The following is a 6,980-nucleotide window of genomic DNA, read 5'->3' on the forward strand; positions in this document are numbered from 1 at the left end:
GGTTTTTCACGGCAGGGACGTACTCACGACTGCAGTGAAGCCGTAGACCCCTACCGCCTAGAGCACCGAGGAAGCACTGACGCAGGAAAACTCAGCTCAGTGATTTGTAAAAGCCAAAGGCTTCGTTCTCTCTTCCTCCCCCCACCTCCTTCCCCTCCAAATCTTTGCAAAAGGGAAATGCTACTTCATTACACTTAAAAGCCATTACATTTTATGGCAGATTAACTGCTGTGTGCCCGGTTTTGAGCCACTCACTATGACTGGTAACTTCTTAAAGTGGGCAATTTAATCTTCCTCCCTGACACTTTTCACTCTGTAACAACCAAGAAGTAACATTTCCTTTTCCATGAAGTTCCTCAAATGAAGAAAGGAAACTGCTAAGAATTCTGAGGTCAAATCTTTATACTGCTAGATTACAAAACTTACAGAAGAGAAGCAGCCCTTCAGTGAAGGCTGGTAAATTGAAATACAGTTCAAATCTCATTTCTACCAACAATAGCTAATGATACAGGCACAATCCCTAATGGAAATACGCAAGGTTCATTTCCCGATAACACTGTGTATCCACGGAGTTGCCCATTCTAATTCTTACTCAGTAAAAAGCGGATTTCAGATCCGTTAAGTTGTACACACCTTTATGCATCTTGCCTTTCAAAACATAACATACACCTGGCTACAGCACTTACAACTACTGTCTTACACACCATACTTTACTCCACCCACAAAGACGGGAACAAAGGTATCCGAGGCTTTTCTACTGTCTAGGAAGCAGCTGTGCGTTTTGGGCAACAGTTAGCAAATCTTCCTTAGGGCCGATTCACCTGAAGAGTTGTTTACAGTTACTGCTCGTTACTCCTTTAACCCAGATGGTGCTACAGGGTTCGGAAGGTAAGTTCTGCTTACCATCCATGCAACGGTCCACGGGTGATCTGCGCAGAGAACACACACATCTATACCTCCCAGATACAGAACAGAGCTGCTTTGCTGGCAAGTCAGCAGAAACGGCACAAGTCAGGAGCGGGGGACTGCTTTCGCGTAGCTGTGACAGAGGGGGGATACCAGTCCTCCCGTCTGGGTCTGGTTAGATACAGCGTGCCTAGCTAACTAGCATCAGCCAATTTCTACCCATTAAATCAGAAAAGTCAACTAGAGTTTTGGTGGAGATAATTCAAGTTTGAAGTGGTATAACAGATTCTTTAGTCCATTATCATATAATTTATGCATAAATGCTTGATTCCATTTTCTTAAGTCCCCTTCCCACCATATTAATGTGAACGGATAGGAGTGATTAAGGCATATAACCAGTCGTCCTTGATTTTATTATCCACTTGGTCTTTCTCCAGCTAACCATTCAACATTAATTATGCTTCCTAGAACTTGTAAACCTATGGGTCACGATCAGAAAATACACATGTATTTGGAAGGCGATTCCTCCCTCTCCTACCTTACAGGTTTCTCCAGTCATGTCACGTGAATGAGAAGAATGCAGAGAATCAGAACGCAGGAATTTACCAGCACGTTGGCAACGGGTAGGAAGAGTCTCATTTGTTCCGTAACAGCAGTCACATTGGACGATGATTAAGAAAGAAGGCTTTAAAACAGCAAACGGTACAGCTACAAGTTTTCTGTGAGGTTCCATTCATGGAATTATTTTAAATGCGTAACTTTGTCTAAAGCAAAGCACAAGACATGGAATAAACTCAAGTATGACTCAGGCAAAGACAAAAATAGTGTCAGGCAGGCTCTGGCAAGTAAAGAGCAAATAAGGGGGGGTGTAGATAAAAATCTCTCAAATTTTTTAAAGCTGAAGTCAAAGTCAGTTTACTTAAGTCAGTTAAGAAAAGAGTATTTTTAACAGCTCTGTATCTGTCCTGGAACACAGTCAAAAATACGAAAATTTTCTACTGAAGAAAGAGGACACAACAGACCAAATTAATTTAAGACTGGCAAAAAGTGTAATTTTATTTAAGAAAAAACGAGTGATAATAACGTGCCTAATACAAATTCTTGTATCAGTTACTGAAACCCATTAACTTTCCTCACTGTTACTGTAAACAAAGAATGCAGAAGATAAAAGTTTTCTTTCTGTTTTGAGGGCTGCATTTATCTTAATTATTTCACCCAAAAGATTGTTCTGTGCAGAACTCCTATTTTTAATAGCAAAACATCTGTTTATGGGATGTTAAAGGTCATTGATTTATTGAACCTAGATTTTTTTTTTTGGCAGATAAAGTGATTCCAAGTTTAGTATTTATTTCTACATAGAACAAGTTTACCTTTAGAAAACTTGACTCTGGTGTACAAACGCAGTAGCAACCCACTGCTGTTCTTATTTACACAATAATTCTCACCAATTCAGATGCAGTTTACTTATATGAGACTGCAGGAATCTACCCTAGCTTTGTCGGTTTTCAAACACATTACTGTGTGCAAAAATGAATAGTTTATCCATTGAATCTTTTGTAAAGTTATACTTAAAAATCATGTTAAACAGAATATAATTCTAAACATTTATCTGATGCTATGAAATTAATATAATGGTTCATTATTCTTTTGATTTCACAAAATTTTACATTTCAAGTAAAATCTTTAACAGGCATACAAGACTACTGCAAACAATTAACATTTTATTTAGCCAGAGAAAATCATAAATCTGTGGTGCCATTAAGTGAAAGCTTGACGGGGAGCCAGGCACTCTTCTCCGAAAATAGCAGCATCAGTAATGCCGCCTTGTGGAGCAGAACAGGTTCCACACAAAATTAAGTCTCTGATTTTCGTATTTGTAGGGAATTCAGTCATAGGATATACTTCTTAACAAGACAACCCAAGCACTTAGAAAAAAAGTAACAAATGTATGTCAACCTACACACAGCGTGGAAAGGCAAGGACATCAGAGTTGTCCAGCATCGTAAACTAAAAAGGCAGCTTGTATGTTTACACAAATGACATTGCATTCATTTAGTATTTTTGACAAGGCAATACAAGCAACAAATCAAGCAACAGATTGCTGACATTTATGCAGAGGCACAAGTTTTCAGACAAAGACAGGCTCCCCACTCCCAGCTGCATGTTTATAGTCTGTTAAATCAGCATTTACTACTACGTAAGCAGTACAGTACGACTTCCAGGATCAGACCATACAGCTAAAATAATCACAAATAATTTTAGAACTTAATGGTTATCCCCTCTGGGAGCAGGAAAAGCAAGGAGAGTAAGAAAAAGCTCTTCAAAATACTTTGATGGGTAGCAATGCGTAAGCATTATCAGATCCTATCCTCTACCTTTGTAACTGCCACCTGGCTACTCATTGTTTCCTATTAAACCTTAACCTATACTAGTTAAATCTGCCTTGCCTGTTTCTATACTCCTATGTTCTGAACATATCCGGTCAGTTCCAGATAACGCGGCTATCAGCTCTGACAAATAATCACTCCCTCATTTGAAAGCCAACACTTGTCTCTACATCCACACTGGAGAATTTGTTTTTGGCTCTTTATCTCTAGATACGTCACTCCCCCCTAACCATTAGAACACTTGGTACTTTTCCAACATAGCCTCTGTTCTTTTTCACCTTTGAGAAGATCTTTTGTGCTCTGTTAACGTGTGTATTTCAATGCATACAAAAGCATTTCAGTTCAACTTCACATCTGTGGTTCATTCAGCTACTCTTGCTTTTGTAATACTACAAACGAAATAACCCATCAATATTCTTTGCACAGACTAATTCAGAACATACAGATTTGTACCCTGGTAGATATTTTCATCTAAGTGTTCTGGGGATTGGGGGTTGGAAGGAGTGGGTGTTGTTTTTCAGGGCAGGAAGGGGACAAATTTCTAAAGTGATGCACCATGTTCCAAAGGCTCATTCCAAGTCAGCCACTTTTTTCCATATGCATACTGACAATCACATTTAACTTATATATGGAGGATATTAACACACAAAAAAACCCAACCAACAAAACCAAAAGTGAATCTCATGTGTTTCAGTCAAACAAGAACCTCCATACTCACAGTTAAAAAAAAAAAAAGAAGAAATTTTGCATATCATTTAATTTGTGCACTGTTGCTACTTCTTCATATCCTGACTACTATCATAGGTATTTTTAGTTACAGCAGTGCACCAGATTTTGACAGCTTATATTAGGACAAAGCTGTCAGCTAACTACTATGAAGCTGCAAACTGGGGCAGTTTTTCAGGTTGTTTTGTTTTGTTTTTAAACAGGCCCTTAATCTGGAATAGCCTGTGGCAAATTCCTTCATATACAGGCACACTGAAGAACAGTAAGAATTAAAATAGACTCTGGCCCAGCTGAAGGTCACCTTCTTTCTATTTATGAAAGTATTTGCATACTTTCACATATCTCCATTTTCCTTTTCTCCCTGCACCAATTACTTCCATTAACAAGGGCATCCAAAGCAATGGTAAGTTCCTGAAAAATCAGCTTTACTTTAAGCAAGGCAAAAGGTAAAGAATGATCTTCCAAAATTACTATGAGACACCGACTTCTTGGAGGAAAGCTAACTGAAAGTAACTTGCAGCAGCTGACCTCTCTTCCCACAATGGACTTAAGACACTTCTTGAGGGAGAGGAAGGTTCTCTGTGTTATTCAGAAAATGATAAATAAATGATGTAATTTTGTACAAACAGGTCGATACGTAACTCTACACACTTAAGATTCTTGATCCTTAGAGCAAACAAAGGAGACTTACCTCTTAAATCTGCTTCCATTTATTTAGCACGTTTTAAGAGTAGCATCCAGAGCATGAGAATACATTATAAAAAGACAAAACTTATTGGTAAATTATGTTTTTCCATTTGATTTAATCGACCTTTGTGCATACAGTACTTCCAAGACTACAGATGCCTTTTTGCTTACGCTGGTCAAAATTCCTTTTACAGGATTTTTTTTTTTTTTTCCAAGCTGAACAGTAGAGGACAAGTTTTCTCATTTCTCCTCTTAAGTATCCTTAAAAAATTTAAAATGCTTTAGTATGAGTTTCTGCAGTGTAAAAATAGACACTCTGAATTACAAACTCATACAAAATACATCAGTACCTTCAAAATTAATGTAACATCATTTTGGAAAGACAGAAATAGCAGGCAGTCAACTGACTACACCCTAAACTGGCACATGGTTAGCTGGAGTTTTCTTAAAACAAAGCAGCCTATTTAAGTCAAGTGTATGATGACGTGTTCTTACTGCATTACAAGAACAAAGGTACTCCATAATTAACACTGAAGCAAGTTCTTCGTAATTCTTACATTTAAGCTACTCCCACTTCACCAAGAAGGAAGTACGCAACACGTTCTGGACGCAACCACCAAGAATTATCTGGAGGTTGCTTTTCTTTTCTGTTTTGCTTAACATTGAGGACTACCTTGTGGATCCTACACATATGTGCTTGACTAAGAAAAAGAGGGATACTTTTGCATTAAACACCAAGGCATTTTAAATACTAGTAACTTTTGTAATCTATCCCCCCAGAAACCAATTGTGTGTCTGTAACCTAAAAATAAATTAAAAAAATAAATATTTCTCTGGATGTTCCCACGCGAGTATCACATGTACCAGAAGTTAGAGCAGTCCTTCACAGCGGTCCATCAATGCACTTCATTGCATCATATGAGGTTAAAGTGCTTTGATGTTCTTGAAACAAAGCATCTCAGCTTAGGGGTTACTGCAGTGAACATGTGTTAACTTTTTGAACTGCTACGGTCATTTTACACACACATAACCAACCTGCTGTTCATTTTTGATGCCTGTATTTTTGCCAGGAGAAGTGATAATTGCTTACAGTTAGTTACGATGCATCCATTGGTCTACTGAGAAGTGGACCGAGATCGCCACGATTACTTCACAAAAGCCAGCTCATAATTGCTACCATTCAGCCTGCGCAGAAACACAAATAGGTATTTGCTAACGGAAGCATCTGTGACAAACTTCAAACGTACTACCTTTTCAGAAACTAGTTTTCATTAAATATTGGGGGGTTTTGTTAATTTCGTAGTTAAATGATTACTACAGATTATTATACGGGCTGCAGCCCTTCTCTCTTGAAATTAAAAATCGAATTCCCCAGAAAATCAACAGTCTTTCTGTTGATTCTCTACAGAGCAGAGTGCTGGTCCAGGTATCACTGTTTTCCGTATTAAAGAAGATACAACCAGCTTTCATTTACAGATGTTTTAACCACCATCAGGTTCAATAATAATGATTTGCTCTTTGCCACCATAACCTTAAGATCGTTACAAGATGTCTGTTTACATCAGAGTTGCGTATCACCCCAGGAATTAAGCATAAGTACAGTGCAGCTGTGAACCACCAGACATTTCAACAGCTGTTGAACTAAATACAATTCTATCAGATAAAGTAGGTGCTGTCATTGGTTTAACAGGAGCTCACACTGCCTTTTCTCCTCTTCCTTTCCTCCAAGTACAAATGCTCTGTACTTTGAGCACATTGCAGAGAAAGGGTGATGGGTGAAGTTGGCGTTTCCATTTTAAGATCGAACCTCCTCCTCATAACCTTGGAGGCAAAATCTACTGAAGCTAGCTTCTGGTTAGTAAAGCACATTAGCCGCTGTCTTTTACATTGGTGACCTTTGCCAGAAACACCGGAAGCATTCAGTTTGTGCATTTCGAAAAAATTAATAAAGATCAAATCCACTGTAAATGGCTCTAAAAATATAGTTCCCTTAGACATCTTATGTCAGCTGGTTTCCCCCCAACAAGAGATAATCAGCACAACTGAGTAAACTCTGCAGACAAACATTGTTACATAATCTCCAGCAGATAGGTTTCATCAAAACGGAGGACAAAAGCAACAGGAGGAAACAGCTGACACAGGAAAAAAAACCCGCGTCAAGTCTGCTTTCAGTTCGGCAGTTCCAACTCGGCCCGAACGACCGGCACGGCTGTCCCACGCTGCCCGCTCAGCCCACCACCCCCAAAACGCAGCAGCCACCACCGCACCTTCACC

Source organism: Pygoscelis adeliae, unplaced genomic scaffold (assembly GCF_000699105.1).
Source record: "Pygoscelis adeliae isolate BGI_AS28 unplaced genomic scaffold, ASM69910v1 Scaffold45, whole genome shotgun sequence".
In the NCBI taxonomy this organism is placed as follows: domain Eukaryota; kingdom Metazoa; phylum Chordata; class Aves; order Sphenisciformes; family Spheniscidae; genus Pygoscelis; species Pygoscelis adeliae.